The sequence below is a fragment of the Pteropus vampyrus genome, unplaced genomic scaffold, assembly GCF_000151845.1.
Source record: "Pteropus vampyrus isolate Shadow unplaced genomic scaffold, Pvam_2.0 Scaffold332, whole genome shotgun sequence".
NCBI lineage: Eukaryota > Metazoa > Chordata > Mammalia > Chiroptera > Pteropodidae > Pteropus > Pteropus vampyrus.
This window is the reverse complement of record NW_011889113.1, coordinates 53,379-61,489: the sequence shown is the minus strand read 5'-3', so window position 1 is coordinate 61,489 and position 8,111 is coordinate 53,379.

The following is an 8,111-nucleotide window of genomic DNA, read 5'->3' as shown; positions in this document are numbered from 1 at the left end:
GTGCTAAAAATAGAAGGTAAAAATGACACAAATATAAAAAGCAGTATTTTAAACTATTAGCATAAAAAAAACTTTCCTCAAAAATTTTATTTTTCTAGATATGTTTTTGAACACAATATGATTGACTATTTTCTAATTTTACAAAATATCTTGGTTGATTATGGTACTCATTCTCAATGCCATCTACCATTTAGGCAGAAGTTTTATTCAAAATGAGCAAGTAAATTTCTATTCCACTGCAGTCACTCCCTGACTCCTCTTGTGTATATTTAAACAAATTGGTACGAACTACTAAAATACATCATTTGAAAACACTTTTAAATACATTGGTTTCCAATGAGAACTGCTATGTGTGAAATATTTATTTTTTTGTAACAAAACTATATAACAATGGAAACTTTTTAATGAATTTTCAAAATATTTTCTCTAGCACGTTTCTTTCAAAAGGACTTATTTTCTTTGTTTTTAAATTGTCACTTTTATTGTGCAAGATTATTAGACTAATGTTTTTATATTTTAAATATCTACTAGGAAAACTACAGACAGCCACTTATCAGGGAAAAGATCAACAAATTTGAAACACTTTTTTTTTGCAAAGGAAAAAATGCATAAAATTTTCAATGATTGCCTGATGAAGTAATGAAAACAAAGCCATCTAACACCGTTGCCATCACCATTCCTTATCTCATTTTATCTCTAATAAAAATCTTGTTTTTAGAGAGTAGGAAAGAGATTGCCAGGGATTGGGGAGTGGAGGAAATAGAGATTGGTGAAAGGTATACATTTTCATTTATAAGATAAATAAGATCTGAGAACCTAATGTATAACATGTAGACTATAGTTGATAACACTACATTGTATAAGTGAAATTTGCTGACAAAAGAATACACTTGTGTGGGTTTCCATGTTATTTTCAGTATGTTATTTCAGCCATTTTAACCTCAGTAGGAAGACTTTCTACCAAGATGTGTGTAAATATTTATCATTGTGTGTAGTATGTAAAGGACGAATTAAATCTCACTTAACTTTAAACATCACTGAAAAAACTGTAGAGGTTCTTTATGCTCTTCGTGCTTAGTGTTTTTAAATCTTGTTTGCAAGGTGATGCTAAGAGTAAGTTGTGATACATAGCAACGTGGCAAACAAGGGCACCATTGTCAAGCCCTGCACAGCGTGGAGCTCCCTCCCTTATGACTGACATGGTCGTAAAGATAGGCGCATGTGTCAACCCTGCTGAAAAATACCAAAAAAGCTTAATTTTTTTTCTTTCGAAACATGAAAACACACAAATGAATGTCCTAATATGTTCTTCCTGTAACACAATGGACCATCTTGCACCTTATTTTGGAAACCACTCCCATGAGAAATGAGTTACGCATGGGCAAACCAGCCAACGTGGAGGTCACTGGAACAACCACTATCTCACTGAAATGAAGTCTACCTGAGACTGTAAATGCCATTCTATCACATCCTTTAGAGATGACCACACATTTATAATTACAACTTAGGAAAAATACTTTAACATTTTTAGTCAGAATCATCCTAATATACTTCCACTGAATAAATAGTTCGTAAATACCAAAGTGACTGTTGTACGCTGAGTAATGTCCCCGTCCTCATACCTGGAATCTGTGAATATGGAAAAGGAGCTGTGCAGATATGGTTCATTTAAGGACCTAGGGATAGAGGTGACCTTTTGCTGACAGAGTAGGCCTGTTGACACAGAGGAGTTGTGTGTTTGAGATGAAGGGATGGATGCTGAAGCTGAACAGTTAGTAAGTTGTGCTGCATAGAACTTCTGGGCATGGAAGGATGGAAAGTGGACACCCCAGTGGATGCCCTCAGGAAGGACTGACCAGACAGAGAGACCAGGCCAGATGGTAGGTGCTGCAGTGAACAGGGGCATAGAAACTAGTGAGAACAAAGCACTTCCTCAGGCCCAGCGCAGGCCCATGACTCTGGCACTATGTAAACAAAACTAAAGGTCACATTCCAACCATGGGGAAGAAAAAGAGATAGGAAAAATCTGTATTCGACTGTGTATCATTTCAATTCCAAAAATGTTAATTTCATAGCTGAACTTTATGATACGGAAACACCACGCTTGCTATTGTGTCCCTAATAAACTTGGCACACAGCGAGCACTCAACAAATACTTGCTAAGGTGAACTCAAATAGTGGCAGAGGCTCTTTCCTGTCTTCTCTCTCCTATCCACTTTCATCCGGCCTCCTCTTCAGCTAAGAGCAATATTCCTGAGACTAAAACTTAAACACATTCACAGTGAAGGCATCATAGACATTCTAAACGTCATTATACATCTGAACTTGAGTGTATGACTAAGGGATCCTAGGGAGCTAGACTGATTCAGAGGTAGAAATGAATTTAAGAGCACACGTGGCTTGCAAGCTTGACCCAGGAGTTCTTCTGGCTGTCTTTGATGGATGTCTTCCTGCTGCCCGAGAACAGCTTGAAAGAGAGACTGAGATTCTGACAAATGTAAGAGGAACACTCTATTTAGCCTGAAATGGCAACAGACAGATCAATGCCTCACATGCGGGTCCGTGACACTGAATTCATTATAGATCTAACAGAGCACTTTAGCTACAAAAAAAAAAAAAAAAAAAGTAACAGCAAGTGGCATGCAAAAATGTGTAAGCTGAAAGCCTTTAATGTAACCTAGAAAACACTGCTGCATCTTTTTCTAGATTCTAATAGGCCTCGTCTATGGAATTTTAAATAAATCTTATTTTTTCTCCAACCTAATTTTAATAGCAAGGAGTTGTGATAACTTCCCATAAAATTGTTATAAAAGTAGAGTTGAAATATACTTACTATCCATGAAAAGCTTTGAGAATCTTTACAGTGTAAACATTAAAGAGCTTCACACTGAGTTGTCAAATGATCATCAAGAGAGTTTCTGGGTCAACTAAATGCATTTTAAACAGTATCATGTGATTACAGTACATAAAATTAATAATCTTAAGTTTAAATTAAATCATAAAAAGATGAATCTTTAACCGATGATTCTCTTTCATGAATTCTATACCTGGGAACCTGAAAAACTATGAGGTGAATATTCACACTTTATATTCACAGAGTATTCATAGATTATCCAAGTTTTCAATCTTTCACCTCATCGCCACCATGAGCTAATCTTTTATATTTGCTTGAATAGATCGAATTTTTTATCAACTGCTCCTCACATGATCCTTACTGGGTATAATCGAAGGAAATATTCTCATCCCCACCCCTGGTCTTTCTATATTGTTCCTTAAGAAACTCAGTGACTTACTTTTAAGTATGAAAGTAAGACAGGGTCTTCTTATGCAATGCAAATACTCAAATAAATTTCAAGAAAACTTATAAAGACTAACCATAGTCAATGTTGTGGTTGACTCCCCAACATTTACTCCATCATACTTCCATTAATTGGCAGTAGTATGTTTTAGAAGTTGGTCTCATATAAGGGGTCCTGATGGCCAAGATATGGGACAACCAGTGGATCAAAAATGGGCAAATATCGACCAGTGTGAAGACAGGGATTTTGCTAACAGTTTCTGGACGTTTCCCTACACACTTAAGAGCAATGAGAAGTCAGTCTCTCTTCCAGTGTATATGAACAAGGAAGCATGAAGCCTGTCAGCCATCTTGCAACCATGGCAGTAACTAGAGTTGTGATCAGGCCATTGCTGTGGGTGGCCAATCTGCCTGAGGGGAATAATACAGGTCTTTGATCACATTATTGAACTGCTGGATGAACCTCTTAGATGAGGAAATAAACTTTATATTCAAGTCAATTTGAGCATGCGAGTGAACAAACATTAATAGACACCATTGCTTTCTCTTATATATACCCAAACCCTTATCTCCAGGTACCTTTAGACTCTCTCTTCTGCTACAACCCTGCATTATATCCAAAACAGGACTCATATTCTTTCTCAACAATATTAGTCTCTAAACTACCCTGACTTGAAGACCCAGAATTATGCCTTCACTTACCTTTAGGTCCCATCATGCTTGTGACCTGTGATCTCTTATCTACTTATTTCTTTTTGCAGTTTGACCACCTTAGGTCAGATCTTCACCACTTCATGGATACATTAGCACACATAGCATACCTAGATATCCTCTTATTCCTCTGCAAAACCGGCAAACTCCATAGTTTTGATGGGAATACACAGTAAGGAAGGAATCTTTGGGGGTTTGACCCCCAACTCAAAAGGATCAGCATGCTCAATCTGCTGAGATTGTATCTGCTCTTAAAGATGCAGTCCAAACATCAACTCTACTGTGAAGTTGCTTCTACTCCCTTAGTGTAAATGACTCATGGATTCTCACACTGTATTGCATAGCCATGGTCTCTTCTACTTCATACTAGAATCCTATGCCTCTCTCCTCCGTATGAGAATACGGATTATTTTGTATCCATCGAATATATTCCCAGTACCTACACATTTTATGACAAAAATCTAGATATTGGTTTTTCCTGTCCTGTACACAGGGATTTTAAACACAAATTTGTTGGGTTTTTTTTTTTTTATGCCATTTTTATGGGCATGAACTGGGACTTACTTTAACATGCCTTTCATTCTTCTTTCCAGAATATAAGGATGGATGTTAAAGTGCTAAATAAAACAAGTAAAAATTCAACCTGACATAACCTATTAGACATGTCTCTCAACTCTAATAATCATAAAGTAGTTATTATTCCATGCTAATTCATTGGAATCCAGATAGGTGGTTTTTTTGTGCTAATTCTCACCCCATGATATAAATGAAAATTTCAAGTAAAATGCCAAGATTAAATCCTGGAACAGAACAAATTTAATTTTCATGCTGTGTTCCTTCCTGAATTTAGCACTGCTGAGGTTCCAGATTTTAACGTGTATAAGGGGTAAAATCATCCTCTCCCCTTCTCTACATTTATGCCTAATCATAAAATAAAAACATTGGCTTTCTCAAAGATATTGAAGAAATCATCCTTTCTCCTTATGCTGCTCAGTATTCCTGCCCATTGGGGGAAGAGTGACAAACACTACCCGCTTTGGGACAGACAGAATGTTAGAATTTGCCACTCGCACATGGCCTGGCCCCTCAATTCTTCTCTGAGCTAGCCTTTTGAAGCTGCTTGGTATAGACCCCATGCAGTCTTCTCTCCTCCCCAGAGTTAGCCCACAAAAATGGAGAACAAAGAGCTCTTCTCTTTCCTAATCACGTGTTAAACTCAATTCAAGGAGGAGGAAGTAGGAAGTTTCCCAGCACAAATGAAGCTCATATTTTTGATACTTAACCTCATGTAACGATTCCCAATTGACCCAGCACCCTGAGGTAAGAGGGGTAAGAATAATCCTACACATACACGCAGGCAATTCTCAAGTGTATACAGTGAGGAAATGAATAGCTAGAGGATACATTTGTGTCCTTATTGCCTCTTTAAGACTATAAAGAGGTAATTTTCAAGAATATTTATTAAAATCAAAACATAGACCTTTCTTATGCCTTAATATGGCATCTAGACAGCAATTTCTGACTGTCTCTCCCTGCTTTCTATAAAGCATACATATGAAGACATAGAGAATGATGAAAATTCTTAACAGTGAGGTCCAATACTAGCAATCTGATGCTAGAAATGGGGGAGGAGGGATATCCATCAACTACCATGAAGCTGAACTATAAATCATAATCTAAGACCAAAGCTTAGTTGTAGCTTGAAATGAGGCAGAGTGACCAGGGCCTGTGCCTTAGCTAAGAGACCCAAAATCTGTGTATCAGAACATGGCAGAATGGACTTGCCACCCAGCTGGCTGACTCTGCCTCTGGAGGAGCCAGTGTACTCCAACCCCAGTACCTTTCTTTCCATGATATTCTGAGACTCTCCTAGAAACCAAAGGACAGGCAGTGAAGGAGAAGGACCACATGTATCACAACATATTGGGAAGTACAGTTCTAATTCCTAAAACATTATGGGGAAGGGAAGGGGACAGATTTAACGTGGCCTGCAGATGGTTTTCCATGTTCTCTATCATTTCTTTTCTCTGAGAAAATAGACAAAAACATTAAGACCATTTAGTTAATAGTTGTTAGACACTGGGACTTGGGCTAGGTACTATATACATGAAGGACACCCAATTGAACATCTGAGAAGGGCAATCACTCAACACCAATACGTGCATGATCGCTAGACATCAACTCATTTTTCAGTTTACTGGTCTCTGGGCTGTATTTGACACAACCAGTCCCTTGTTCTGTGAAATGTGGTCTTAATCTGACTTCCAAGGCACCAGGGTCTTGGTTCTTTTTCTGCCTCATTGTACGTTTTCTGCATCTCTGATCTCTAGTGCGGGAGGACCCCCCAAAAATCAGTCCTTAGACATTTTCTCTGCTCTAGTTAAAATCAGAAGCTAGACGATACCATACTTCTCTACTTAAATTCCACCTATATTGCTATGACTCTACATTTCTATTTCCAGCCTGGATTTCTCCATTGAACTCCAGATTTACATAGCCAGCTGCCTACTAGATGCAGTCATTTAGCTATCTAGTAGACTATTATTCAACCTTACCATGTTTAAAAACCAAAGCTCTGATCTCCCTGCCCTACCACCCAAATGTGCTCTATCCACAACCCTATATATTTTAGAAAATGGCGATCTCATTTTTCAGCTCTTCAGAACACTTTAGACTTTGACTCTTCCCTTTCTCTCATGCTACATCCAATCCCTCATCAAATTGTATTAGCTTCATTTTCAAAATACATGCACATATACACTATATAATCTACCCACTCCTCATTACATTCCCTGCTGCTACACTGTTAGAACACCGTTTGCCCGGACAATTTCAATAGACTCCAAACTCATTTCCCTGTTTTTACCTTTGTCCTTTTGTAATTTATTGTACACAGAGTGGTCTGTAGGCCTTTTAAAACATGTCTGTTTACTTCGCTATTCAGCTCAACCCTCCAGTGTTTTCCTATCCCATTCAGAGTAAGAGCCAAGTCCCATAATGGCCTGCTGACCTGTGCCCTCCCCTCCCCATGTCTCCTGCCATCCTCTCTCACTCATTCCATTCCAACCACATGATTGCTTCTTGAACACACCAAATATTCTCCCTCGAGACTTTTGCACTTGCTGTTCTCTATGTCTGGAATGCTTCCCCCTCGAATATCTGGAAGGTTTCTTCCCTCATCCCTTCAGGCTTTGGCTCAAAGATTAGAGAGGCTGACTCTGAAAACATATATATGTATAAAAGCACTAACGAACTTCTATTTCCAGCAATTATGTATCCTCCTCACCCTGATCACTGGTTCTTCAATGCTCTTATCACAATCTGCATGTCACATTTCCTTTATTTCTTTATCGGTGTTTCCCCTAACTAGAAATCTAAGCCCAATCAGAGCCAAGACTTTGTATTTATTCATTGCTGTACTACAGTGCCTAAAACTGTGTCTGGCACAAAAGTTTGAATAAAAAATATTGAGTGACTGAATCCTCCCTTGTTCCTAGATGAAGTAATAAGTACTCATGGGCTTATACAAAGAAACTATAGAACCAATGTCTCAGAAAAGAATCTCTGAAAGATTTTCTAGTAATTTGTATCAACAAAATTATTATCACTACGTAAAATAAAAACAAGAGAAAAATGTCATAAGGACATACTAAGAAGAAAAATCAACAGGATAAGAGGAAAAATCAAAAGACAGATGAAAAGGAGTAACGAAAAGATGTTGGGTAAGAAAACTAAAACTATGTAAGAATTAAAGCTTGTTCTAGAGTCAGGACCAAGCACGGTGAACAAGACAGAAGTTGAAGCAGTGGTTTATTTATTAATTTGTTCAGCTACAGCGTATTGAGGGCTACTACATGTCAGGCAGAAACAAGGCAACAGAAATTCATTCGTTGAACATGCAGTGAGATAGACAAGCCCATGTGCTCTTTGTGAGAGTCTAAGCTACTAGCAACTTTCTGGAGACCCCTGTGGCAATATGTATCAAGACAGCCTTAAAATGCAAAATCTCTGAGCCAATAATCTCATGTCTATTAAAACAATATAAAGAAATAGATATGATCATAGAGAGTCCACCATAGAATTTATATTAGAAATATTTATA